Genomic DNA, 13,056 nt, shown 5'->3' on the forward strand with positions numbered 1-13,056 from the left:
ATACTTCCAGTAGCCATCTTCACAAGTTTTCACTCTCAATCGTGTGAGTCTCCTCAGACCGGTCGAGGAGAGTGCATTTAAAACTAGGGACTGTGATCAAATTCTATATTTGTATTGTCAGCGACTGGCAAAATAACAGAATATGTAAGTGATATATCATTGTATTAAAAAAAAAAATATATATATATATATATATATATATATATATATATATATATATATATATATATATATATATATAAGATTTTCATATTCAAATAAGTAAATTGGAAAATGATTAATACTCTTGAATTGTGGGAAAAAATCTAAACGTTCATTTTTTCCCCCACATTTCTCTTTTGATTAAACTTGTTTTAGTTTTTGTTAAAAAAAAAAGTACGTAATTTGGTGATGATCCCTAAGTCTGGTTCTTGGTCAATGTTATGGAAAAAATGTGACTCGCCCACATGAGCCTATCAATGTGCAAGGAAATCCCCAAACATTTACTGGCACTTTAAACGCTGAAAGTGACCAGCTGGGAGAGAAGACGGATTCTGCATTTCTTCCCAGGAACCGGTCTAAACTTAGAGAGCAAAAGAAAAGAGAAAAAAAAGATACAGTCGCTGAACACGTAAGTAACATTTCATGTATTGTATGTTTTCGGAGATCTGACTGCAAAACGAATCGAAACTGAGTACAGACAAGGCACTTTCTGTGAAAAGTATTTCTTGAGAAGTCCGAGTCAGACAGACGGAGAGTTGCCTGGATTTGCTGACGTCATGATGTTCTTCAAATCTTCCCATTCATATGACGGGTCTAGACTGCCCTTGGGGCTAGGCTTTCCAATGGGACTTTGACGAATTGTGCATCAGTTTGGGGATTTTGTATGATGAAATGTTTCAATGAACATAATTGACTCGGCTTTAAAAAAAACACGAGCTTAATTTGCAACAGGGAGGTATTTCTGAGAAGACTGCACAATTAATGTTGAGTTAATTAAAACTATATGAACAAAATATTTGAGTTCTGCTAGAATGTGTTTGGTTTATATTTACTAATCAGTTACATGCATTGACTCAACTATAAACCTACAGCCCATATAACTGTCTACATCATAACTTACATTTGTTAACACATGCTAACAGCAGAAACAGTGACAACTTTGTATACCTATATCAACAAAACATCAAAATGCCATTATGTCACTTTTGTATTGATGCTTATGATCACAATAAAATTTACATTGACACAGACTATTTGACAGACATTAGTGTGTTTATGTGTGGGGGGTGGGGGGCTGTGGAAAGTAGGGGAGTTTCCATTTCCAGTAGCAATGCACATTGTGTGGAACACCTCTGTCTGCCAACTAAATCCAGGGGTGCAGGTTTGTAATTCTACAAATAGTCTGTGCTATACCATGACTTCTTTTGATTCTGAATGGGATCTACCTAGATTTCAAGAATTGTATTAGTTTCATTTTACATGTGACCTGTACTGCTCTTCAGGAAAGTTAGAGTTTTTTTTTTTTAAAACCTTAATCTGGTTTTGCTGGTAAACGCATTTTAATAAGGCTGGATTGATGCCCAGCCTGTGCTGACCTTTTTGAAATCTGTTTTCTTGGACCACTTTTTCTAATACTCCTTAGATAGCAGTTTGACCTCGGTACTTACAGCAGGGTGTACCATCAGAAAGGGCTAGTTGACTTCATCGATCACCCCTAACCACTACTGGTCAGTTGTCCGATGAGTCCAGGCAAAGACATCACAGGTTCCTTGTCTCCAGGGTTCAGTAGCTTCATAATATTTGCTGGTTAGGTTGACAGCGGGACAGCAGGAATGGAGGTAGCCTGCAGATCTGTGAGGCAACATGGATATATCAATTGGAAAATAAATGAAATGGATACAAATGTAAAAGCACTACTCCCCCGGGTTAGAAATGTATGTAAAGGCTCGGGCTTGTCAATAAAGCCCCTTTCACACTGGCATGCTCTACCCGGGTCGGAACCTACCCGGGCAGGCCCCGGTGTCATGCGGGTCGGGTACGCGATTTCACACTGCTTTTGATAAAGGGTTGACCTGGGTGACAGACGCAAGTCCACAATACGCGTATCAATGCCCCGGAAGCAGCTTGTTACTGACGCTTCCATCCAAGCTTCTCTGGATTGAACTGTAGGCCCAGATGTTGTTTTTTCATCACTGCTGCAATTTGCTGCAATCTGTCTCAGTCAACTAAAATATGGCTGAACAGAATAAACAGAAACGTTCTTTGCGGAAGTGAAACCTTCACGCAGGCATGGCTGTTTGTTATTTTGTCGGCTTACGAACGGCCGTCATGCATTTTGTCTCGCTCAACCCGGGTCAAAGCATGTCAACCCACATCCTGAGGTGGGTCGCTGGGACCTGGGTCAACCCAGGTACGACCCAGGTATGTGGTTTCTCACTACGCAGGGTTGTGACCCGGGTAGCCAGAACCCAGGTCGGGACCTGGGTAGGAGTGCCAGTGTGAAAGGGGCTTGTCTTTTGCAGGTCTCACATCATGCAGAATCTGGGTGCTTTGTAGGACAGCAGAGAGATCATGCAGAGTTGAGTTTGCATCTGGTGGGCTACCCCTTATAAAAGTTAAAATACACAGTATTTTTGCATGGTAGTTTTTGTAGTTTTCTCTTTACTATAGTTTATTCTAGTTTGCCATGTTTTTAAATATGCTTTATCACACCTCACTGGTCTTTAAAATGATTACCTGTGCTTTACCGTGCATGCACTATGCTTTACCATGCATGCACTGTGCTTTACCATGCATTCACTGTGCTTTATTACACTTTGCTATGCTTTTACTATGGTAAACTCTTTTATAATGGACCCTTGGCTAATGATTGGCCACTTTAGCGGGGAAGCTTTGCTTAACCTTCCCTTCAGGGCACTGTGACTTTCCACCTGTGTGGAAGGGGCCCCTATTCAGGAAACTTTAACATGGGTTTGTTATGTGGAACTGTGTCTGGATCTCACACTGGAAGCTCAGCAGGCAGTTATGAGGATACCTGAAAAAGAAAGCTGCTCCATTCTGCTTATTTTATATGTATGCATTCATTTGCCTAGTATAGCCTTTGTAGTGCATAATAATTTTAACAATAATGATAATAGTAATAAAAGGCATTATAGCAACTTGATGTTTAAGCAACAATCTGGACTCCCTGGAAATCAGTTGTTCATAATAGTTGTAACGGGTAGCTATCACTCTGCTGTTTAAAGTATAATCCCCTCCCTGTTGCCATAATCTTCTGAAACAAATTATCTTCAATAAGGGTTTCTAAATATAGGCGTCTCAGCAGTGTAGGACCCAGACTCTGTGAATTGGGACCATTCCTTGCTTGGCAGTCATGTGCACTGACCCTGTTCCGTGCTTCAACTGTTGCCAGAGGGATTGCTGGGCACAAAGGGACTTTGAGTTAACCTCCCTGGCTTTCATCAAAAAGGTCAGGATTCAAATCTTTGAGAACGGAAAAGGGGGCATTCCGTTACGTTAATAGCTGATGTGAATTTGCTCTGCCTGTCTCTGTGGTCGTGGTAGGTACACTAGGGATGAGCAAACCCATCTCTTTGTCTTCAATTTGACCTCAGCATCTCCTGCAGGGCATATAGCTCTTGTGCTTCCTTACCACAGAATACAATTCCAGGGTCTATCCAGAGCACTGACGCTGTCGACAAAAAAAAAAAAAAAAATATATATATATATATATATATATATATAGATAGATAGATAGATAGATTTTCAAGAAGGCACAGCGTTGTACATACCATGTTAAATGTTTTGAGAGCCTATTCTGAGAATGCTAGCTGGATTTGGTAAAGTGATTCACAAATGAGTGTAAAATGTAAACCGCCACCTTGTCATATTGCTGCCTGCCTTGGAAGGGAACCTCGAGGTCACTTTATCTCTGTTTATGAGGGCCGTGCCAGTGTCAGGGCTGGGTGTAAGTGAGTAGGATTTTACAAATGAGGAATTTAAAAATGTCATTAACTCAGTTCTGGAAGTATGAAGTCAGGAACAACAGACACCAATACAGTAACTTCCTCTATTTCAAATGTACGCTTGCTGAGGACTAAACACTCAAAGCACTCTTCTTTTTAAAAGCAATAGGGAACTTTATCTTGCTGTTCCTGTTTTTCTTGTTTGTATTTGTTAATGCAAACACAAAACACCCAGGCCAGCGCTTGGGTTAGTTCTAGAAAATTAAAATATGACTCCATCAGTTTGAGATTAAGGCTATGGAACTGAGTTAGGCTGTTTTAATTATTCATTATGAACCCCAAGCTGATTAGGTTATATTTCAGCTTGTGATTAACATAGATAACACTATCATACCTCTTTCAAAGTCGATCAGTCTTTGCTACATCCCTTTTTAACAAGAACACATTGATGACCTCAGAACTGGTATTTGCTGTTTTTGCCTGATCATTCCATTAAAAAAGGACCCTGTATGTTGCTTACTGGTTATGGCTGGGGACTGGATCTTGTTGTGTTCTACTAGTAGACCTGAGAACTGGAAGGGAATGTGTCTTAGTGGTTGGAACTCAGGGCTGGGACTCAGTCATTTTGGTAGCCTTGTAGTTAAAGCTAAGCAGGGCTGAATGGACTGCACAGTAATGGTTAAAGAACTGGTTTGAGATCCACTTGGGTATCTCAACCACTCATTCACTCTATAACCTTGTTGATGTGACTGTTTATTTTAGTTATATACCAAGCTGCTCAACTAGGTACAATAAAAACAAGATGTGTTATAATGAGTGGTACCATTTCAAACTCCACCCCCACTCCCAAGCACACAACAACACCATTGACAAGAAAAATACAGCAACATCGAAGATGGAAATTATCAGATCGCCTCATTTGTGTTGCAAAATTCATATAAAAAGTTAAACATCTGGAGATGGGCTTGCTGTTTCTTTTTTTATGTAGCTTTCAAAATAAGAATGGGTGTTGCATATATCTATAGAAACGCTTATCCAGTTGGTTTGGGATGATACTGACTTTCTGTTTGAACATACACATATATGTCACACTTCTGTTTTTGCATGTATACACAGTAATGTAGGTAGATTTGTGATTCATTTTGTATGTACAGACGTAAAACAGGTAAAGCAAGAATTTCAATACCCCCACTCTCTTTTTTAACCTTTTTTCTTTGATCAAGCTTTTTTTCTAAATTTGTTTTTAATGATGTTGTTTTTAATTGCTCATTTTTAAGGTGAGGTTCATTCTTCTGAATGATTATATAAAGTCCTCTATGTATTGTACCAGTAATTTGTATCATCTCTCTCAATATTTCTCTTGAAGTGTGTAAAATTTTTATATCATATATTTTAAGCAAATTACCAGGCAACTTTTTAAAACTTGTGAACCAAGTTTTTTAAAAAACATCAACATTTGAAAATATAGCACATTACTAAACATAACTACACTATACTATTTATTCTTGTAGCCATGATGTATTGGCATTGAAAGCACACATTTTTCCATTTTGCAGTATTATACATGTCTCAGCAGACAGTGGTTTAATCTTAGAACTAAAATCACGTTCCAGTCCTTCCTAGGAAGTGTTCTAAATTGTTGAGAGACAATCACTTTTTGTTATTCTTAGAATTCTCAGTATTTCATTAATGTACCTTTTGGTAGTTAGAGGTAGTGAGCTTTGTGAGTTATAGTGGAATGAGGAACTGACATTGACATTTAGATAAAGAGTCCAGAAATATTAATACAAATATGTGGGGCAAATCCTTATCTAGCCAGGATGGAACCTTTTAAAATCAAATCTTTGCACTAGGTCAACTGAGGTCCCGGGATTCCCTGGTTTGACTGCAGAGACTGCATTTGTGAAAGTGAGTTAGAAAGTGTAGGAGGTCCGCTGATGGCAGGGAGAGGTAAGGCTCTTTCTTGTCTAATTCCTCATGTCCCATCATGAGATTTCAGCCCCAAGTGGTCTGAGCTTCATTTAGTTCTCTATCTTGCCTGTCTGCAGTAAGTGAAAACAAGCCTTGTGTGCTGAAGGACTAAAGAACATGATTTCCGTGCAGTAGGTCTCCCTGGTTCAGCCTCATTCTAAAGTATGAAGGCTGGTTCTTGTGTTAGTTATGTTTTCCAGGGTTTATTGGTTTTCTTTTTATTTGTAGATGTATTACTTTGGCAGTCAGCTACATGGTGTGTTTACAGTTGGATTGATTTGATTAACCTATTGTATACAATGCCGTGATAAACCACAGCTGGATTATTTTTTTAGAGCATTTACACTTAAAATTGTATTGATAATCTCAGGATAACCACTGATGTAATTCCCCAGTGCTGTAAAATAGCTATCCAGTTGATAAAATCAACCCCATAGCCAAAATGTTTTACCGGGTTCTGTTGTCACCACACACAGCATGACATTTTCTTGCAGTGCAGCTTATGAGTATTGAGAACACACACATTTGTACAACGTACAAACCGCTGTTTACAGTAAACTGAGAAAAAAATAATCCCTGTTCCACCTGTGGAAGGAAATGTGATGAATGTTATGTGAAAAACATCTATGAATTTAAGATTCCAGAAATCAGCTAATTATATGCCAGTAATAAATTCAGAGAACTCTTGTGGTCAGGGATCCTCCCATAAAACAAAGAGATAATGAGGGCCCGATCAGTTTGGCCGACAGACTGGTACAAGTTGAAGGCTAACACAGCGAGCCTACCAGCTACAGCCTTCTGTAACCGTTTCAATGCCCTGCTAACATACAAAAGGGTGCAGTGGGTAGTCAGCTCCCAAGCCCTCAGCTTTAACCACTGTGCCACACCCTGCACTGCCGATTTGTCTAATTTTGTCGTACACTTCATGTCACTTTTTTGAAGCACCTCTGCACCTGCCTCCCATTTGCTGTTCTAGCTATTTGGACCACACTGCCTAAGAGTCTCTCAGAACTAACCACTTTGGCCGCATGACCTGCCAGTTTGTCTGGATTAACTGCTTGGGCCACATAGTCTCCCAGCACTTATACTCCAACTGCTTGACTGCACTCTGTACTACTAGTTTCCCAGTTTTCTGTTCTAAAGACTATGCCACGCTGCCTCCTTTGAAAATTGAAGCTATGGCAGACTTTTTTTTTTTAAATCCATAGCAAAACTACAGTTGAATGTATTCCCTGTGTATTAGAACTGTGCCCTTAAGAAGAAACAGCTATTTGGATTTTAAAAGTTGCTTCTTAAGTTTAGTAAAATTACTGATGTAAATAGAAGCATATGCTTCAAAACACACACAATTAACAATAATATTAGTAATACTCGTCTACTGTAATTGAACAAGTTGGTAAGATTCTTTGTTAAATATTGTGATAAGAAGTCTTTTTCAATGTCTTTAATTGATTAAAGTCCAATCCAGTATTGTGCAGCCTTCTCATAACGAGTTCAATTCCTTTCCGTGCCCCAGCAATAGCCTCCTAACAAGCTCTAATTGGTTGGCATTGCTCTGGAAGAAGGCAGTCCGAGAAGAAGCTGTGCATTGCTGGCAGGGAGCAGCTCCTTGGTGTTAATGGTTAATGGTGTGTGATGTTGTGCTGGGAGGGCGCCAGATTTCCTAGTGCTTTTTCACAGTTTGTGTTTCAGGGTGTGTCAAGGTACATGATTTCTGCCCCTGTTTCCTCCTGTGTTCAGGTCAGGGTCTAGGAGCATATTTCCTTTTCTTTTTCCAAGAAGCCTGGTGTGAAGAAGTAGTTTGTCTAATGAGTCAGAGACGTGCATGTGTTTAGAGGGAGATGATAAATAATGTATATTGTAACACTTATACTGTACATACAATTCTCTCTCATATAACTCTAATTTCAAAGCAGTCGGGGTCATTCCAGGATTTCTATAAAAGCCTCAAACTCCTACGCAAATGTAGTTTTGTTTTCTTTCCCTGTTACTGTCAACAAATTGGAAGTCTCTTACAAAACAATGATATCCTCTTAGTTTTCACATTTAACTAGACTGCATTTGACTTGTTTTCAGCACAAACTATAAAGACTCCATGAGAAAGACTTCTGGGTGTTTTTTTATTTTTATCGGACAAACCGTGACGTGGTTCAGCACATTAAACAGCAATGTTGAGCAATGTTTCCAAACACAGAAAGCTCTGGTTCACAGCACAATGACAGGGAGGAGACTTATTTGCAGTCATGCCAGGGAGAGTGGTGGGCTGTTTCCTAAACAAATACTCTCATCAGGCCAGGAGAGTTAAAGTCAGTTCCCTACACCAGAGCCAGCAGATTTCCTACTCATTTCGGGAAGGTCGCTTTTGCTCTAACATGCATGGAAACTCTGACTGCATTCCTAGAATGTGATGGGCAGTGTGATGAGTGCACTTGACTTGGGTATATCCGCACAAGCTGTGTCTTACCAAGCCAGTGTACTGGCACAGATCAAACCATAGGGAACAATCAAGATAAAATGTTTCCATGGGGGACACACACTATGTGCAGATCATATGGTAAATTAGCTGTGAGCAGCTATAAAGCTGTGTGTTTAAGGCCACAGGACATTCACTCGTAGTTAATTAACCATGTGACAGAGGCACCATTTTTTTTATTGCTTCATTTTGTTTGTCGTTGTTTGTAGGACCCAAAAGAACTGTGTGTGGGTATAGAACCTAGTGTTCCTATGTGAAGTTCTATTGTCTCGGTAGTATGTATAGTGGTACGAAGATAATATATTGTGTTTCCCAGTTAGTGTTGGCTATTGAAAACTGTTCTGTAGGTTATTTCTTTGATTGTCATAAAAACATACCCTAGAGTGCCTGAAAGAATATTTGGGTAGCGGTGAAAATGATGGGTCAGGTTGATTACAACAAATCAGTATATTTGTTATTATAGTACTAAAAGCCACCCTCAGAGAGTCCCTTTGACTGTGTGGTATATTCTTGATGACAAAAGTGCTTTTTATGTTTTTTTGGAATAGCTTAACAATGTATTTTAGCATTATGCGGTGCATTGCGTGTGCCAATGGGAAAAGTGCACAGATGGGGAAACCCACTCGTCCTGCACTCGGTTCTCTTTTTTTTATCACTGCCTTTTAAGATTTGTTTCTAAATTCATTAGGTGCCAGCAATCTGAGTAAAACATGCCTCCTGCTACACCTGCTCTAAACGGAACAACATGCATCAGGCTTATTACAGGAGTTAACCAACCAGTAATAACTCTTTCCTGAGCCTATAGATCTTTAATTGACTACCTACTGGTGGATTGCCAGGCAACCATGGAGAAATATATTTCCTCAAAAGAAAATGGTGCTGATGATGTATTTCTATTGATGGATACAAATGAAGTTTGTAAATCGTACTCCTAGAAGAAGTTTAAAGTTCAGGATTATTAAATGCAGAAAAAAAAAGAAAACAGCAAATATGCTGTCAGAGCTCTATTAGCAGTAATATTCCAGCGTATAAGAAATGCATATAGCATGCTTTTAATGTTTCAATCCAGTGTTCTAATTGATCCATTATTGTAATACATAGAGTCATGCTTTCCTTCGTGAAATTAATTTTGTTCATAAAAAATCTTCTGGGTCTTTTTTTCCTGTTTCCCAGTTCAATTGTACCGTTGGCACACATGGTAACGGATTGCCCGTCTTGCTGGGATTCAAGCCCGACACTGCCTGCCTCATAGTCCTGTTCTCTGAAGGAGGCACCAGCCAAAATGTTTGTCTACTTGACTAAGTTTCTTGTACAGTAAGTATTGCCTGAGAATTGTGCTGAAGTGTTATCTCAAACTCCTGTGGCCTCACAGCCTTTCCCTAGCTGTACTGAGCTGCCCACACAGCACAGCAGGCTGTGGTTCCCCACGTCAGTGCTTGTACCAGAAAAGGGTTTCCTGTGTATCAAGAGAGTGACTCAGAAACCGTTTAGTCCCAGACAAAAAAACAGTTTTTATGTGGTCTGAAGTACCAGTTCTGTTTTATTGTTTTATTGAACTGTTTCATTAAAAAAGAAAAAGATATGTACAACATATCGAAATGTTGGGCAGCTGGCTCTTTGAGCTAAAATATATATATATATATATATATATATATATATATATATATATATATATATATATATATATATTATTGATATCAAAGCAGGAATGAAAGCAATATTTTCACAGGAAATTGTGCCTTCTGGAATTTAGGTACAATAGACATTGTGATACATTGTATTATAACTACATATTTCAGGTAATATTTACATATTTGGGATGTTATGCAGTATAGCATAACATATTCCAATTACATATCATTATTACACCACTTCAGGCTTTTATTAATCACACCTGAGCCCAATTAGTCATCCTTGAGGCCACTTACAGCCCAGGTGTAACTCATTAAGATAATTCAAGGAGTCCACACTGTGAGTAAAAATCCCATCCCTGATACAATACTTCATTTGTGTTTGGCAGTCTGATCTGTATTAAAAGCTGCAGGGAGGGGGTGGTGCCCCCAGCAGCTTATTACTGTTCTACTGGGTGCAGCACACCCACTGGAAATAAAGTCGAATAGTTTAGGCTTGCCTTTATTCTTTCAAAAAGCAGACTAATCGCCAGGGTTATAGGTTTTTGGTTTTCTGCAAGCTGTCATAAAAGACTTTTCTTAAATGACACCAAGCGAGTTTTATTTTTAGACTACACAGGAAAGGCGTGTCTTGGCACTTGCTCACCACAGTCACATGTATGAAGAATCAATGGGGCCAGTTTACTCTTGTAGGGGAGCTTGGTGTAGCTTGTATAGAAAACATAATACAAAGACTAGACAAGGCATTTTATGTATGGTAGCAATTACAATGAATTATCTGAACAGATCCATTATCTGACGAGGATCCTGTCCCAAATGTTTTGGATGAGTCTAATGTAGTACACAGCATTATAATACAATTTTTTGTGTTTTTAGTAACCTGATGACTCCTTGAATTCCATTGAACATACGGGTAACACAACTGTTTAATGTTGATTCAACATAATTTGCCTACATCACTTCTCTAGAATGCATTTTGAATGCAAAAACAATCTTTCTGGCATTCATTTGTGAGTCTAGTTTGAATACAACAATACATATTTTTTCTAGCTTTAAATAAATGCTTTTTAATGTCAAAGGTTTTGAATGGAAGGCAGGTTGTTTACAAGCACTATATATATATATATATATATATATATATATATATATATATATATATATATATATATATATATATATTTTTTGCATGGTGTCTTGCACAGTATCACATTTTCACTTGCACATAACCCTTTTTTCTGGATTGATTAAATGGTTACGTAGGCTTAACCTTGGCTGTGTGTAAACGCAGCTGTTTACCTGAATCCCTCTGTTTCACTGTGACTTCTACTGTTCTGAATCAGTACTCTATTGAGTCACATTTAATATTGATCTAAACGCAGTCTTGCTGTATTCAGCAGGACCTTCAGTCGGTGAGCAAGTCTGAGCTTTATAACCGTGGATGATGTTTGCTGTGCTGCCTGCATGCTGTTGTTCTCTGTTTGCCGTTGATATTAATATGGGAAATGTTTTGTTTCAGTGTAAGCAATTACATGTTCAAACAAAAGGCAGTTACTTTGACCAGTTAAAGTTTTTAAAGCACATACAAACAGGAACAAATGTGAAATTATGAAGCCAGTGAGAAGGCTTTGGCTTTGCGTTTTAGCCAATCAAAAATAGTTGGAGGAATTTTTTTTAATAGACAGCAGTCCAATAAAGTGAGGATCTTTCTTCCGTTGTGTCAAATCAATTGAGAAAGCTGGTTTTACCAATAAGTAGAAGCAATAGAAGGGCTTTAGAGAGAGGTCTAGTATCTGTAATTTGCCTGTGGTCTCGCATTACAAACAAATAATTCAACCATTATCAGATTGATGCAGTTTTACAGATTCATTTTTAACACAGTTACAAGTAACCATTCTACTGGGAGTGGAATAGAGATGAATTTGCATACCAATTACTGACTTTATAATTCAAATCTTTCTAAGATTTGCAAATAATTACTGAAGTGCTCCGGGCTTACAAATTAGTCATTGTGGGTGTGGACTGGATTTGTATCTTTCATCTGAAACAAATGGGAGCTTCTAAAGGGAAGGACTTTTATCAAGACATTGAGCTCCACCTTCGAACAAACAAACATTCAAAACAGAGGTCCCAAGAACATTTGCATGGGGGTAATAGGAGAGTCCTCCTGTCTGCTTACCTGGACCTTTTAGCAAGACTTAGTGCCTTGGACTAAGAGGCTTACACTGATGGAGATAATGGGAAATGTTTGTAAAGAGCAAGAGGGTAAAAAACAAGAAGTTCAAGTCTCAGCATCTTTTCTCTTGAAATCCTGTAATGTTGGCCTTTACCCTAAAGCCCATGTTATACCAGCCAGGCAGCAAAAAAAACAAAAAAAAGCAAAAGTCACCTACAAGAAGTTTAGGCTACTTCATAATTTGACAGAAAAAGTTGCAGGAACGTTGCCTGGTATTTCATGGCATGTTTTTGAAATTCAATGGGAAAAATCTTCTGTGAAAACCATCATATTGCATCGCATGTTTTGCCTTCAGTTCTGGGGTAAATGTGAACACATTCATCTCCACTTTGTATTCTACTGTCACACATAGTATCGGTACAGTAAATGTGTGCTTTACATCTCCCCATTACATTGCAGAAATGTATTTGGATAATTGAGAAGACCACCGACAGCACACATTCCATGTGCAAAGAGGAATCCACTGACTGCCTTTACTGGCATAATATAGCAACACACATTATATTCAGTTCCCAGGTCTGCATTGGGTTTGCCACTCCTTTGCCAGACTCCAAAGTCCAAAGTCCTCTCTGAACCAATACAGGATCATATGGCAGGTGTAATACTTTCAGAACACTGTCACATGGTGTGGCAGGACAGAGGAAAAGCCTTGCTCTTATATGAAAGGGGGCAGGCGCAAAACCATGCTGAAAATGTATTTGTTCAATTTTGAGTGGGTGTATTAATATTTAAAACAAATGTATTGTTTATGTTTATTTTAGAATGGGTTACCCCTCCACCCCTGTGTCTAATTTGTATTAT

General features: G+C 38.6%; 1 protein-coding gene across 2 annotated transcripts in view; it reads left to right on the forward strand.

Moving 5' to 3' along the window:
• The first annotated feature begins 458 nt into the window (after positions 1 to 458).
• LOC131696567 (ETS-related transcription factor Elf-1-like) overlaps positions 459 to 13,056 on the forward strand; it is a 50,764-nt gene continuing 38,166 nt past the window's right edge. Inside the window, exons 1-2 of one of the 2 annotated variants that reach the window (XM_058989324.1) lie at positions 471 to 610; positions 9,565 to 9,705. The gene's annotated coding sequence lies outside the window, so the exon portion shown is untranslated. Of the gene's footprint in view, positions 611 to 9,564; positions 9,706 to 13,056 lie in introns of both variants that reach the window. The other variant, XM_058989323.1, reaches the window with a different exon arrangement.

This window comes from Acipenser ruthenus, chromosome 16, assembly GCF_902713425.1.
Source record: "Acipenser ruthenus chromosome 16, fAciRut3.2 maternal haplotype, whole genome shotgun sequence".
Taxonomy (NCBI): domain Eukaryota; kingdom Metazoa; phylum Chordata; class Actinopteri; order Acipenseriformes; family Acipenseridae; genus Acipenser; species Acipenser ruthenus.